The following is a 15,248-nucleotide window of genomic DNA, read 5'->3' as shown; positions in this document are numbered from 1 at the left end:
AACAAAAAAAATTTAAAAAACTTAAATTTGACCATATCTATTTTTCCTTTTGGAATTTGAGGATTCTAAAAAATTGCAAACAGGCCATAGGCCGTCTCCATCGGATGCGGATTTTCGTGCTGAATTTTTTGATATATTATACGTTTTTTTCCGACATCGTATGCAAAAGTTGTAGCCGTTTTACATTTTCCCTACACTTTTTGCAAAACATGTCCAAATTTAAGTTTTCAAATTTTCCTAACGTGTAGATGTAGTAATATAACTACCTCTCGAAGGATTTTATTTTTTGAAGTTTTTATCATTTTCTTTTGATTTTTTCAAAACTGAAATGGCGATACACGAGGGGGGCGGTAGAGTTTGAAAATTTCCCTATAGTGCCGGTTTGTGTCTTCAACCGGGACTATAGGTTAAGACTCTGTAGTGCCGGTTGGTGACACAAACCGGTACTATAGGTTAGACCTTTAGTACCGGTTTGTGTCACAAACCGTCACTAAAGGTGCTCAGGGGCCCTGGCCTGACGCCAGCCTGCCACCACCCCTTTAGTACCGGTTCGTGGCACGAACCAGTACTAAAGGTTCATTACGAACCGACACTAATGCATAGCCATTCGAACCGGCACTATTGATCACATTAGTGCCGGGTTTTTTTTACAAACCGGCACTAATGTGCTTCACGTTTGACCCTTTTTCTACTAGTGCTGGTGGGTTTGTCAGACCCTCCCTGAGCACCACCCCTAGTGTTGTCGGGCTTAGCTTTGGACGACTCTGGCTAATCAGTTGAGCTTGGGTGGAGCCGGCATCTGGAGGCGTGTCTTGCGAGGATTGCATGAGCAAAGACTTCTTGCACTCTCGAGGACGTTCCGGCTCTGGTACATGCATCTCATATTCATATGGTTGACTCATTGTTACATCGTTCTCAAAGGTAGTATTGAAATACTGGTTAGGGTCATCATCGGCCTCCTCCATGTCATGATCCCTATCCTCTTCCATGGGGCAGATGGCATCATCTGCCGGCGGAACTGTTGACCCTCCTTCCTCATGTCTCTCGATCTCAGCAAGCAGCACAGACGATAGTTGTACTTTTGTAGGTGGTGTTGTGGTCATACCTTCCTGAGGTCCCGTTGTTGTGCTCCCGGCCACCTCGACACGAAGAAGATTTTTCGGCCACAGGATCGGCCAATTTTTGCATTGCCCAAGCTGCGTGGGGGTCTCGTCATCCTCTCCATCGGTTTGTATCGGACGAGGGAGACCCTCGTAGCCCGCTTTCACACTCGCCAAGGAGACCCTTAAGGCGTTATCAGGCATCTGCCGGCGGTGAAACAATCGATCCTTAGGCTTCACTATAGTACCCTTCCCCACATCCACCAACCCGCCCTTCATGTTGTAAAGGAGGGTGCACGGAGTGGAGTCGGCCTACAAAGACATATATGTGCGGCGTCAAAGACCAAAAAGAACGGCAACTGAATATTAATTAATTAGTTGAGTTGATGAAGGTGCGACGATGCGTATTTACCTTGAGGGCGTCAAGCTCAGCCAATGTCGACGGCCCGACATTCAAGCCAGAGACGGAGCTAGGGCTGCTGTGAGAGCTGGGCGGAGGAGCAGGTGCCGCTGGAGGAGGTGCGCCGGTTGCCATACTACGTACGGGTATGGGTGCGGTGTTCATTGAGTTGCTCCCGCTGAAGCTGGGCATGGGAAAATCACTTGGTGGTGCATTTGGATTTTGTTGCACCCATGTGACCACTGTTGGAATCAAGCTTGTAAAGGCAGCCACCATATCAGATCTACAGGCAGCGATTATCTCAGCTTTGGTCTTAGCTTTTGCTTTCTGCATCGCCCACGCCACCTTCTCATCGATAGTCACTTGACTGAACTTCTTTCTCTGTCTTTTGGCCTCGGGGTCCTCGTTATAATAGTACTTCCAAGTGGCCCCATCCCCGGCGCCATGCACACGTCCATATTGCGGTCGCTGGCCAGGCGGGTGTCCCATCATTGTGTTCATGGCCCGGTTGAAAGGAGTGTCCCACTTGTACTTCGCCGATGACTGAGTCGACTGAGTCGACGAGTCGCTCTCGGCCGCAAGCTTGTGTTTCTCTCTCTGCAAAATGGATTGTGAATCATTTACGAATGCGACTAGAATGTAGTAGACTTTGTTGATCAGAACCTAATATGTAAGGTGGTAAAAAGGATAATTACCAGTAATCTCATGAATTGCCTAGTTGGCTCGTCGGTGAAAAAAATCTTTTTCTTGGGGTCCCACGAGAATTGGGCCCTAATGAAGTCGTGCTCCTGCTGGTCGGTGAACTCAGCCAATGGGTCTGGAATCCCCTGACGTTCATGTTCTGCGTCCTCCTTAGCCCACACGGGCCTCTTTCCCGTGTAACCACGACTTCCAAGGCGATGGTTCCCCATGTTCTTTGCCTGCAGCTGCTTGCCTCTCTCCGACATGGCCTTGGAAGCTTCTTCATTGCAAGTCTCCTTGAACCTTTCAAAGTCCTCTATCGTAATTTTTGGATTGTCTGCAAGAATCTCGGCATAGGTTTCATTCTCTTGAATCGCCCTTTTCACCCTAGTTTTCCAAGCGCTCAATGCGTTGCTGAACTTCCCTAGTGCTTTGTTGTTGATTTTTTTCATGCCCTCATCATCCCATGGGTTGACATCGTCATTCCGACCGGGGAACTGGAATCTTGTGTGCAACCTAGTTAGAAGCAGCTTCTTCAAATGTTCATTCTTCCGTATTTTTGTGTCATTGATGTTAGCGGTATCCCGTAGGATGCATCCTAGTTGGTTGCCGTAACACGGTGCCACTTCTCGCTGCTCTATTGGCTCAAACTTGCCAGGGTGCATCGCCGTGACCACCATTCTTCCGGTGTCGAGCTCATTTGGGCATCGTGTCCTCTTTTCCTTCTGTCCCTCACTTCCTTGGGAGGTCCCACCTTCCGTGCTGCAGTTAGGAACATCGTCAGCGCCAGTCTCAGTGCCGAAGTCGTTGGTGGTATCAGTGTCGGCGCCAGCGCCACCATCGTCGTCATTCTTCATGACAAGGCGGTCCAGACACCCAGCTTGCTGTCCCTCCTGATCCGCCAGAAAGTAGAGGTAGGCGTGTGCCTGACCTAATTGGGACTGAGAACCTCCGACCTCATCGGTGTCGGTCATGTTTCCTAGGGTTCAATGTCGTAGTGGTTTAATTATCGAGCTTTATATAATAAAGTGAATAATGAAAAAAAGTGACCTTTGTTTTGCCGGAAATGTCGTTTCATTCCCATCGCGACAAATCTCAAGCACTCGATATGTCCAACTTTCTAGCACAAGTCATGCCGAAATTCACGGAAAATTTCGGCATGACCTTTGCTAGAAAGTGCACATATAAAGGGCCTGAAATTTGCCGGAATGGAAATGAATCAACATTTCCGGCAAAACATAGGTCACTCGCAATCGGGAAATGAATCAACAACCAAAGTCCGGTAGAACTACAGGGGCACAACAATATAGGATGCTCACTATAGCAGCACAACAACCACATGCACATGTACTCTCCTCTAGCATCTGCATGGACAGAGCTCTATATAGTGTGGGTTTTGGGATGCTCACTATCTGCCTATCGAGGATGAGGGTGTCGTATCGATGATCTTCGAGCGGCATCGTCGAGCGGCACGTCGGTGATCTACCTGTGCGTCAAGCATTAACAAGATAAATTATTGTAGACACATAAGATAAACTATTGTAGACACACAAGATAAATTGTGGACCTACAATCTGCCTAATAAAATGTTCATTTTCATTTTATTTACTCTATAAACAAACTAAACACTCGTTTTTATTTACTCTAGCAACAAAATCCAAAAAAGCATATTAACAGCATTCTAACAATAGGCATTTTAACAGCAAGCATATGAACAACATGCATTTTAACAGCAAGCATTTGAACACTCTAACAATAGGCATTTTAACAGCAATTGAACACTCTAACAACACACATTGGAACACTCTAACAATAGACATTTAACACTCTAAAAACATGCATTTTAACAGCATTCAACATTTGGACAGCAAGCATTTGAACAAAACAAGCATATGAAAAGGGAGGGAAGAGGGGGTGGCACACCTCGGCCAGGGTTGGGATCAGGGTCGGGGTCGCCGGGGCAGAGGGGGCCAGGGTCCTTCTCCTCCTCGTCGATCTGCAGAGAGACCAAATTTGGTCAGAGAGAGAGAGAGAGAGAGAAAGAGCAGGGGCGGCACGGGGGGAGGGGTTGGGCCAGGGGTGCACCTAGGGCAGGGGGCAGCACGGGGGGAGGGAGCATCGGGGTGGCCAGTGGCCTGCATTGAGGTCGGGTGCGGCGGGTGTCGACGGCGGCGTGGGCAGGTGCGGGCGTCGGCGGTGGCGTGGGCGGGTGAGGGCGTCGGCGGCGTGGGCGGGTGCGGGCATCGGCGGTGGCGTGGGTGGGTGCGGGCGTCAGTGGCGTGGGCGGGTGCGGGCGTCGGCGGTGGCGAGAGAAAGGGGATTCGAGCGAGAGTGAGAGAGAGGAAAGAGATAGGATCTAGCGGATGGTGCCGTAAGCAACTTAGCTATAGCGCGTGTTGGCAAAACGCGCTATAGCTAAGTTAGCTATAGCGTTAGCTATAGCGCTGCCCAAGCCAAAACGCGCTACTGCTATTTTTTTCTTAGCTATAGCGCGTGTTTCTTCCTTTTAATTTTATTTATATTTCTCTTTTTATATTTATTATTCTTTTTCTTTTTCTTTTTTTCATATTCCACAAACTTCCTTCCTTTTTCTTTTTTATTTTTCTTTCATTTCAGTTTCCACAACTTATTAGTTCTTTTTTCTTTTTTTTTCATTTCATTTTGCAAAACTTCCTTTATTTTTCTTTTTCTTCTTCTTTTTCTTTTTCTTTCATTTGCACTTTTCTTTTTCTTATCTTTCTTTTGCACTTTCCTTCCTTTAATTTGGTCTGTCGTTAGAGCAATACCACTATTACCCTCCGGATAAAAAATAGTATAATATATATTACATGATTTGACCGCTAACACCGGTATACAAAAAAGACACACACAAACTTTGGGGATTAGTTTGTCAGCTTGGGCGACGACGACGCTTTAGACTGATCTTCTTCCCTCTTTTGTTCATTGTCGAATAATTAGGCCCAAGTTCGTGACTTTTCCTTCTCCAGGGATTACGATCTTTCTTCGGTAATGTAGTCTTCATTCTTCTTTTGACATATGTTTCGTCGTCATCAGCATCATCTTCCCTCATCGGATCACCGTACTGGTCATAGTCTTCCTCGTTGGCGACTCCATCCATTTCGGCGATGCTCCTTTTGCTTCTCCTCACGACAACACGGCTGGGATTGATCGGATCAGTTATGAAGAAACATTGTGTCACGTGTTTACGTGTACCCATGGCTCATTTTTGACAATGGCGTTGACAGTACCGCTATCATCGGAGTCGGGTATACACATGGTAGTGAAATGTCGGTTTTCTCAGTGTACATTTTTAGCCCATCTGACACGGAACATCGCCGCGCTATGCAATCTAGAGTAGTTAAGGTCCCATATCTCTTCGACCCTTCCGTAATATCTTTCAATTACATTCCCGGTCATGGATTCCATCGTCACCCCTGAGTTTTGGTCATCACTGTTTATATCTTTCTCCTCCGTGTAGAACGTGTATCCGTTGATATCGTATGCTTGATAAGTCGCAAGGTTGGTCGAGGGGCCATGTGCTAAGGTGTATATGAGTGTTCCGTTCGGACAACCCTCTTCCGGGGGATTAGCAAGAACTCGCTCTTTGAACTAACGCACGAAAGTGGAGTTGTGCTCTCTAATAACTTCAGCGTCCATCCTGTGCACCCCACGGTCACGGTATTTGTTTACGATGGTCTCTTTGTGTAGTGTCACGAAATCTTCTAGCACATCTAGGTGTTGTAGCACAACTAAGTTTGCCCTCTCAATGTCGTTTTGTCGGCCCGAGCATAACACATTCAAATCCCTATGACCGTTGGTGTGACCTTAGCCTTCGAGCCTTCCACAGTGCTTGTGAACGGGCAAACCAACAACACGGTCTTTGGTCAGATAACTCTCACAGAAAGAGATGCACTCTTTGGTCAGATATCCCTGGGCTATGCTTCTATCTGGACAGGACATGTTACGAACGAATCCTTTGATGACCCCATTCATCCTCTCGAATGGCATCATGCTACGCAGGAATGTCGGCCCTAGGTCGATGATGTCATCCACGATGTGGACACATAGATGCACCATGACATCAAAGAACGTGGGCGGGAAGTACATCTCTAGCTCATTCAGTATGACAACGATCTCTTCCTGTAGCCTATGGAGTTGCTTCACACTGATCGACTTTCGAGAGATAGCATCAAAAAAGTGGCATAGGTCAGTAAGCGTCTCACGCACATGTGTGTCCATAATCCCTCTAAGTGCAACCGGGAGTAACTGCGTCATCATCACATGACAGTCGTGAGACTTCATCCCACTGAACCTTTTTTCTTAGTGTCCAGATATCTGCTTATCTTACCACAGTATCCGGAACTAACTTTGATTCCGGCAAGGCACTTGAACAATTGATCGACCTCCTTTGGATCTAAGGTGAAGCAAGAGGGGGGGCAATATTTTTCTTCCTTCTTGTTTACTTTTTTGCACCTATCTTCCGTCTCCGTCTCCGTCTCCGTCTCCATCTCCATCTCCTCTGACGACCTTTTACCGGGCATTTGGAGATCTTTCCTGATTTTCAAGAATTCCAAGTCTTTTCTTGCCTTCGGCTCATCCTTGTTCCTCTCCGGCATGTTCATCAATGTTCCAAGCAAACTCTCAAGGACATTATTTGTGGTATGCATTTGATCAAGGCTATGAGGCGTGTCGAGTATGGGCCAGTATTCCAAGTCCCAGAAAACAGATCTCATCTTCCATACCTTCAGCAGGGGCTCCGGCGCCTTTTTCTTCGTCTTTCCCGGTGAGGGGCACTCTTTCCAGTTCTTCAATAACTCATATATTTCTGCACCGCTACGCTTACGTGAAGGACCTCGATGCTCAGCCTTACCATTGAATAGATCTCAACGCTTTCTCCATGGGTCATCCTTCTCGAGCCATCTTCGATGCCCCATGTACACGATTTTCGAGGACCCTCCATCTTTCGATAGCTGCAGAGAAGTTGTATCATCCATGAACCTCGTGCATCCGCAATATCCGTGGCACACCTGGCCGGAGAGATAGCCATAACCGAGATAGTCCTGCACCGTCGTGATCAGCGCGGCTCTCATGTAGAAATACTCTCCTTTGCTTGCATCCCATGTCTTGGCTGGCGTTGTCCATAAGGTCTGTAACTCCTCTTTCAGTAACCCGAGATACAGATTTATATCATTTCCCGGTTGTCTCGGCCCTTGAATAAGCATAGCCATGTGTATGTATTTTTCCTTCATGCACAACCAGGGGGAGGTTGTACATCCATACAAACACGGGTCATGTGCTATGATTGGTGTTCTGGTTGCCAAATGGATTCATGCCATCACTACTAGCGCCAAGCACGATGTTCCTTGGATCATTTGCAAAAAAATCAAATTCAGCATTTAATGATCTCCACTGGCTATCATCTACGAGGTGTCTCAGCTTCGGCTCATCTCCGTCATCTGGCTTCACCCTCTCCGCGTGCCAGCGCATAAGCTTTGCTTCCTTAGGATCTATGAAATACCGCTGTAGACACGGAGTGATCGGAAAGTACCATACAACTTTCTGTGGAGCTTTCTTTCCGACCTTTTTATATCGTGAAGCATTGCACTTTGGACAGATGGTTTTTTCAGCATGCTCGTTCCAATATATGATGCAATCATTGATGCATGCGTGATATCTAATATGTGGCAGATCAAGAGGGCACACGATTTTCTTTGCCTCCTCGACACTAGTAGGACACAGGCTTCTCGTGGGAAGAACCTTCTTTAGGTACTTCAGAAGCTCATCCAGGCTTGTATTTGTCCATTTGTTTTTTTCCTTCATCTTTAGAAGTTCTAGTGTGAAACTCAAGCGGGTCACCTCGGAATTATTGCAACCATCATACAAAGGAGTCATCTCGAGTCTACCTCCAGTTGCGCCAGTTTGACCTCCTCTCTAGAAGCAGCTCTCTCGCTAGTCGTCTTCTTGCGAAGCAGGTCTCGAACATGCGGGTCCCGCATGGCTGAACTTAGTAGCGACAAAGATGGTGGCGTGCCCGCGTCTTCTCCGCCTTGAACTGCCTCTTCACCATTGACATTTCCGAGGCCGTCTTCCTCTTCGGGCACATAATCGGTCATCTCTTCGTCTGGTGGCCCCATGTCGTTATTTCCTGCCCCATCGACGTCCTTATCATCATCATCATCATAATCACTTATCCACCGAGTATGGCCATGCATGAGCAGGTGCGCCTTGAATTTACCACCCTCAAAGGGGTCGACCCTGACTCTTCCTTTGCATTTTCAACACGAACATAAAACATCCTTCAGTCTTTTTTCATACATGTCATCCACAGCAGATTGCCAGTATCTTTCCACCTTCCTTCCATTGACCTTCATGATCACCTGCGCGTGAAGCAAATATTTTAAACACGTATATATGCATGCATGGATCAAATTCATACAAAAATTCGGCATGACCTTCCCTAAATATAGGACATATTGAGTTTGCGTGCCCGAAATTCGCCGAAACGGAATTGAATCGACATTTCAGCAAAACATAGGCAACTCATGTCACTCACATGCCACACACAATTCTGTATATTCATCTCGCACATAGTTTTGGTCCTAATCGCAAACACACATATCTCCATTCTTGCACAACTCTTTTTCTGCTCACCAATTTGTCAAGAGGAATATTGAGCACCTTCTTATAATTAGCTAGTAGCTCTAGATAGAGCTATGAGAGGGAGGAGGGAGGGCATTAATGGAGGGGTGGTGGAGGGGCAAAGAAAAGAAGGGGAGAAGGGGCAAAAAAAAGGAAGAGGAAGGAGGGAGGGCATTAATGGAGGGGGTGGTGGAGGGGCAAAGAAGAGAAGGGGAGGAGGGGCAAAAACAAGTAAGAGAAAGGAGGGAGGGCATTAATGGAGGGGGAGAGGAGGGGCAAAGAAGAGGGGGAAGCATTGAAGGACAAGCAAGTGCAAGAGGGAGGGGGGAAAGAAAGGGGGAGGAAGAAGAGGGGGGGGGGGAAGGTGGCAGATATTTTGGCTGGGGACCATAGTAGTAGCGCTGGGCACCAAAGCGCACTACTGCTATATGTGCCAGCCAAAATATATACCGGTACATAAAACTAGCTATAGCGCTTGCCCAAAAAACACGCTACTGCTAAAAGATTACACATAGAAGAAGTAGCAGTAGCGCTTATTGGTGGCGCCACGCTACTGCTATTTTCTTAACAGTAGCGCTTGTTAGGGTACCAACGCTGCTACTATTTTTTTTGGCCGGGGGGTCTGGTGTGGCGAACTTACCAGTAGTGTGCCTTCTAGAAACCAATGCTGCTGCTAAGTTCTACCAGTAGCGCGTTTTGTAACACACGCTACTGCTAATTATCAGTAGCATGGGCTCCAAAAAGCAAGCTACTGGTAAACTTCTATGTATAAGCCTTTTCCTAGTAGTGATTATAGCACATGGATTTAAGAGGTCTGCCTATGATAGTTGTGTTTACATTAAATTTGTTGATGGATCAACTATATACTTGCTGTTATATGTTGATGATATGTTGATTGCTGCCAAGGGCAAGAAAGCGATCACTACTTTAAAGGCACAGTTAAGTAGTGAGTTTGAGATGAAGGATCTTGCTACTGCTAAGAAAATTCTAGGTATGGAGATTACAAGGGACAGAAATTTTGGCCTATTATTTCTTAGTCAGCAGAGTTATATTAAGAAAGTACTTCATCATTTTAGCATGCATGATGTTAAGTCAGTAAGCACTCCCATTGCTCCTCATTTCAAATTATCCTCTTTTAATTGTCCTAGTAATGATGAAGAGTTCGAGTATATGTCAAGAGTTCCATATTCAAGTGTTTTTGGTTCTTTCATGTATGACATGGTGTGTTCTAGGCCTGATTTCTCATTTGCAATGAGTTTGGTCAGTCGATAAATGGCTAACCCTGGTCAAGAACATTGGAAGGCTGTTTAGTGGATTTTCAGGTACCTTCGTGGAACTTCCCATGCTTGTTTGAAATTCGGTAGGACTGTTGAGGGACTAGCCTGGCTATGTGGATTCAGATTTCTCTTCCAGCGATTTGGAAAAGAGGAGGTCCCTTACAAGTTATGTGTTCATTGTTGGTGGTTGTGCCATGAGTTGGAGGGCAACATTGCAGCCAGTAGTTGCCCAGTCTACCACTGAAGCATAATACATGGCTATTGCAGAAGCATGTAAAGAATCAGTTTGGCTGAAAGGTTTGTATGCTGAGCTTTGTGGAGATAATTCTTGCATTAATTTCTTTTGTGATAGTCAAAGTGCCATTTACCTCACTAAGGATCAGATGTTCCATGAGAGAGCAAAGCACATTGATGTCAAATATCATTATGTTCCTGTCGCCTCTACGAGCGAGTCTAGGGTTCCAGGTCTGGGTTTTCCTTTGCTCGGCACAGGACGGGCAAGGAGGATGACGTATGCCGGCGGCATGGCAGGACGAGGGCCGCCGCCCGTCAAGCGAGGGCCCCCTCCCGCCGCTGGCACCTTTGCTCCTGGCGGGGCTGGTCGGGGAACTTTGCCGGCCAATGGGGCTACCGCCACGGGCGTGGCCGGTCGTGCCGCTCCGCCGATCGCTGGCGCTGGTGCTGCTGGCCGCGGTGCCCTGCCTGTGGGTGGTGTTGGCCGCGGTGCCCCGCCTGGTGGTGGGGTTGGCGCTGTTGGACAGGGCGGCTTGCCCCCTCCAAGGCCGGCGGCGACGAGGGTGCAACCCCGAGTAGGGACCGGCCGGGGCGTTCCATCCTCTGCGCGGCAGGGGGCGATGCATCTGGTTCTCTAGTGCCGACGCATGTGCCCAGACCAAACACGCACTAGCCGGATGAAGTGGCGCAGCTACCAGCAGCTAAGGCACCGGCCCTAGGAAGGGATCGCGGCGTGCAAGGGCATGGTGGATATAGTGGTTACAGCAAAGATGGACAGAATTTCAACCGATACGGGCAGTGGGGAGACGACAGATATGATGCATACAGTGAGGGACTACACCGTGGATCTTCGTCCGGTGGCGGCCGTGGATATAACCGGCATAATGATGAGGACACCGGACATTTTCAAGGTCCGCCCGGTAATTTTGTTGAGGGTGTTGCCGGACCCAGGGATTGCATCTGAGGTGGATATCGTCGCTGTGGGAGAGAGAGACGCCCACCACCGCCTCGACATCACCCACCGCCACCACCGCCTGCTACGGATATGGCTTCGGGGGAGGAGCTCGAGCACGTAGCGGATGAGGTGGGAGACCCATCCACGCTACCCGCGGCGGCAGTTGACGCGGTTAGGGATTTGGCACCAGTGCAGGTTCCGGTGACATCTGGAGGGATTAAATCTAGGGATGGCGCGTCTGACAAAGGCTCGGAGAAAGCGGAGGGAGAAAAACTCTCTAGGTGGGCGATTAAGAAGAAAAGGTTGCCTTGCTATAGATGTGGTGAACTGGGTCATTTCGTGGCAGAGTGTACGAATGAGCTTTGTAACTATTGCCTCCGCTCCCAGCATGTGACCGGGGACTTACCTCTGCTTTCCGATCCTAAGCCTTGTATTAACATTTTTCGGGTCTGCTGTAAGGAGTTGATGTTCTTTGAGACACCGGAGGTGGAGCCTCTATGGCAGATGGTTGAGAGTTCCTTCCCGACAGTAATCAGAGTTACTAATGGACAGTTGACCGAGGCTCAGATCGTGAGACAGCTACGTGACTAAGTGCCAGGTAGTTATCAGTGGCATCTGGAACAGTTAGATGGTCAGACTTATAAGGTAGATTTTCCCACTAAAGAGTATCAGATGCATTTTCTTAAGTGGGGTTTATGCAGAGTCACAAGCACCAACATTTTTATCGCTTTCGACGAGTGGAAGCAGGCGGAACCTGAGGGTACACCTTTGGAGAAGGTGTGGGTTCGTTTCTATGGCGCACCACCTAAATTCATAAAGCATTTTCTGATTGCTTGGAGTTTGGGTGCTATGATTGCTAAGACAGAAATGGTTGACATGCCATTCACTCGTGCACAAGGAGCTGCGAGGTTGTTGGTCAGTGTTGTGAGTGTTGAGTATATACTAGATGTGGTCAGATGGACACATGCTAGAGTCACTTATGTCTTAGAGCTTGAGATCGACGATACTGTAGTTTCCCAGGATGGGGATGGGACACAGGACATGGATACAATTGAGGGAGGCAGAGTGTGCCCGGGAATCAGGATAAGGGGCTGATGATACACTGCCGGAGTCGGACAAGGGGCCTACTTCACAGCCAGATAAGGTAGATAGTTGTACCAAAGAGGCGCCCCCGTCCACTACTCTGATGAACACGCTTCACTTCAGTTCATTTGCACCAGGGTCCGCTCCTAGTCGGTTATGGAGCACCAGGGTTGAGGCAGACAACCCAGTGGAGCTTGAGCTGCCACCAGTGCTGAGTCTAGCCGGCGAGGTGACGACTACGGAGTCTACACCCGGTGCGAGGGTGGACCTTGATTGGTTGGCCGCGGGTATGGGGGCCATGGGCAGGAGGCCCATAGCACCCAGGTACCTGCGCCCGGCTTCTTTTCGGTGGGAAGGGCGCCTGGACAGGAGGTCTCTGGCGTTCTTCCCACTTCGGTGTCTCCAGTCGAGTTGGGGGTGAGGTGCGGGAAGGAGTCCCATCCTGTAACCCCTCCACAGGACAACACCATCCAGAGTGGCGAGCTAGGGGTGAGATGCGGGAAGGAGTCCCGTGTCGTAACCCCTCCGCAGGATTGCGCCTTGCAGGTTGGCCGGGAGACGACGGTTTCTGCGGGGGAAAGGGGGGACGGGACCAGAGAGCAAGCGTCTCCACGGTCCTACTCACCCTTGACCTCTGCAGCTGAGGTCCGCTCCACTATGCCCTATCCTCCTTCACCGATGATAAGGGAGCACTACTAGGGAAAAGCCTATACACAGAATCATACCAGCAGTGCGCTTTAAAATCAGGCGCTGCTGCTAAGTAGCAGTAGCGCGGGTTTTTAAACCTCGCTACTACTAAGTTGATAGCAGTAGCGCTGGTTTTTAACCCTCGGTACTACTAAGCGGTCTCTACCGTGCCCCCCGGGACATGCCATAGTAGTAGCGCGGGTTTTTAACCCTCGCTACTACTAAGTTGATAGCAGTAGCGCTGGTTTTTACCCCTCGCCACTACTAAGCGGTCTCTACCGTGTCCCTGGGCCATGCCATAGTAGTAGCGAGGGTTATAAACCCGCGCTACTACTAAGTTTTTACCCCTCGCTACTACTAAGAGGTCTCAACCGTGCCCCTTCGGGACATGCCATAGTAGTAGCGAGGGGTAAAATCCCTCGCTACTACTAAAGGTCCCATTTTGAAACTCTACCCCCCCCGGTGGATCGCCTTTTCGGTTTTGTAAAAAGTAAAAGAAAATGATAAAAACTTCAAAAATTAAAATCCTTCGAGATGTAGTTATATTACTACATCTACTAGTTAGGAAAATTTAAAATCTTAAATTTGGACATGTTTTAGAACAATAGTTATGCTCAAATTTTTAGAATCCTCAAATTCTAAAAGGAAAAAAAGTTATGCTCAAATTTCAGTTTTTTTTAATTTTGGTCAAATCTGGTCAAACTGTGGTCAAGCTACTTATTCAAGACGTATTAGTGTTACTAAATAATTATTCAAGAATATTAGTGTTACTAAATAATTATTTCAGTTTTTTGGAATTTTGGTCAAATCTGGTCAAACTGTGGTCAAACTTTGGTCAAAATGTGGTCAAACTCCTTATTCAAGAAATATTAGTGTTACTAAATAATTATTGTGGTTTAGAACAATAGTTTTAAACTCAAACCGCGAAATGTGTAACTTCATGCTCAAGCTAAACTCCCGAGGGTTAATAGGATTGACATCTTACTATTATCAGGAAAACAACAAGTGCAGACTTGGAATCGAGGGAGAATAGAACCCGAAAGTTAAGCGTGCTCAGGCTGGAGTAGTAAGAGGATGGGTGACCGTCCGGGAAGTTAGATGATTTGGAATGATGAGGGGTGATTAGAGATTAAGTTGAGCAGCGATGAGGGTGATTAGAGATTAGAGGTTAAAATAATTCGGGCAAAAAATTCGGAAAAAAAATCCATGGTTTTTTACCCACGCTACTACTAGTAGTAGCGCGGGTGCGCCCGCGCTACTACTAGTAGTAGCGCGGGTGCGCCCGCGCTACTGCTATACGTTAGCTGTAGCGCCTTATTAGTAGCACCGGCCCCCGCGCTGCTAATAGGCCCAAAACCCGCGCTGCTGCTAGGCTTTTTCCCTAGTAGTGGAGGGGCGTGGGAGTCCTGACCATACCCCTCGAGAGAGGACGATGGAGGAGCTCATTGCTTTTGGCAGGATAGCGGATCCGGTGTCGGTTGGCAGGCATGTCAGCAACCGGATCCAGGGACAGCCGGATGCGGATGACCTGCAGCTAGCGCGTGCCAAGAGGGCCGCCATGCTTCGTCATGCCGAGACTACTGCAGGTGCGTCTTTTGATATAAGTTGTTTAATTTTACACTTCTCTGAGAATGAAATAGTTGATAAGGCAAATGACTTAGGAATTTCTTTGGGATCAAATGAAACCGAGGTCGTCAAATCCGTTAATGATCTTTTAGACTTGGAAGCAGAGAGAGCTTCTGAGATCATTCGTAATCTTGCCTCTATCCAACCTATGAATGACAATGACATGAATAATTTAGGAATTACTGATCTTGCAAATATATGTAATAATCTGTTGCCTAGTGTCGAGGCTAAGGATGAGGAGGATTTGGAGAACACAGATACGGTAGAGCCTCTCTTGATGGAGGATGCAGTTTCTGTCATAGATAATACTATCGTCCCGCAGAGTGTTGAGGAGAAGCCCAAACGGCCCTGGAAGCAGAAAATTTATCCTACTTCGGCAGTACGCAGAAGTGCTAGAGTTATGCTTAAGAAAAAATTTCATGATGACTTATGAAAGGACTCTTTTGGAATAGCAGAGGTCTAGCGGAGTTGGCTAAACAAAGATTCTTAGCAGAGACAACGCTAGAGCATCACTTAGACTTTATTGCACTTTTAGAAACTGGACGAGATAATTTCACATCCCAATT

The 15,248-nt window shown here is 47.7% G+C and overlaps 1 long non-coding RNA gene and 1 pseudogene across 1 annotated transcript in view; one reads left to right on the top strand and one right to left on the bottom strand.

Moving 5' to 3' along the window:
• LOC147981660 (uncharacterized) overlaps nucleotides 1-15,248 on the bottom strand; it is a 361,749-nt gene that overhangs the window by 217,329 nt on the left and 129,172 nt on the right. The window lies entirely within an intron of this gene.
• On the top strand, nucleotides 10,509-12,381 carry LOC147981662 (uncharacterized; annotated as a pseudogene).

Source organism: Triticum urartu, chromosome 3A (genome assembly GCF_056163025.1).
Source record: "Triticum urartu cultivar PI428250 chromosome 3A, HENAU_Tu73, whole genome shotgun sequence".
In the NCBI taxonomy this organism is placed as follows: domain Eukaryota; kingdom Viridiplantae; phylum Streptophyta; class Magnoliopsida; order Poales; family Poaceae; genus Triticum; species Triticum urartu.
Note: the sequence above shows the minus strand (reverse complement) of the source record. Positions and strands in the feature narration are given on the sequence as shown.